At 39.7% G+C, this 682-nt stretch overlaps 1 protein-coding gene across 1 annotated transcript in view; it reads left to right on the top strand.

Moving 5' to 3' along the window:
- The window catches only part of LOC119581870 (disintegrin and metalloproteinase domain-containing protein 11-like), a gene marked incomplete at its 5' end in the record, with an annotated part of 193,377 nt that overhangs the window by 20,676 nt on the left and 172,019 nt on the right, over positions 1-682 (top strand).

Here is a 682-nt window from a genome sequence, read left to right as displayed (position 1 = left end):
AACCCGCACATTCACACACACGCACAAACGCGTGGCATACATTTCCCTCGCAGCAGCACATGATTCACTACATATCGATTTAGTTCTATTTGGTTTTCAAAAACACAGTGCTGCCCTTTTCTTGCGTTCTCGGCCTACAAGAGCGACCGTCCGAAAGGGAGTTAGTCTTTCAAAGCTTTCTTAAATCTCTTTAGTTGCGTCGTTTTGGGGTTATATTAGGCAGAGGGGGGGGAGGAAGAGTGGGGTGAATATTTTATTAGGAAAGACTGTTATCTCTGAGGCTCTTTCGGAGAACATTATTTTTCCTCCCAATCTTAAATGATGATTCTTTTCTGTAGTAAAACTTTTTCCACGATAAAACTCTGTATTTTAGTGACCTTAAACCTTGTCCTTGTCGAGTAAAAGTTTTGTTTGTTGCAAGTGGAATGACAGGCCATATCAGCATAACAGATTCTTTGGTTCGTCTTAAATATTTTGCAGATTTCTCAAATACATATATATACAGAACTAGAACCGGGATTTTTTTTATGCTGAGCTGACCAGTTCCTCCTCCATCCCCTACCTCCCACTCTCAGTCATTTCGCCTTCCTTTTCCGTTTTTCCTTCCAGCCTATTTTCTACGTCCGCTAAAGTTTATTTTTTTATGAAAAGGAGATTGTCGTTTATGTGTTTTGTTTAGATT

The sequence above is a fragment of the Penaeus monodon genome, chromosome 15, assembly GCF_015228065.2.
Source record: "Penaeus monodon isolate SGIC_2016 chromosome 15, NSTDA_Pmon_1, whole genome shotgun sequence".
Classification (NCBI taxonomy): domain Eukaryota; kingdom Metazoa; phylum Arthropoda; class Malacostraca; order Decapoda; family Penaeidae; genus Penaeus; species Penaeus monodon.
This window is presented reverse-complemented; position numbering and strand designations above follow the sequence as displayed.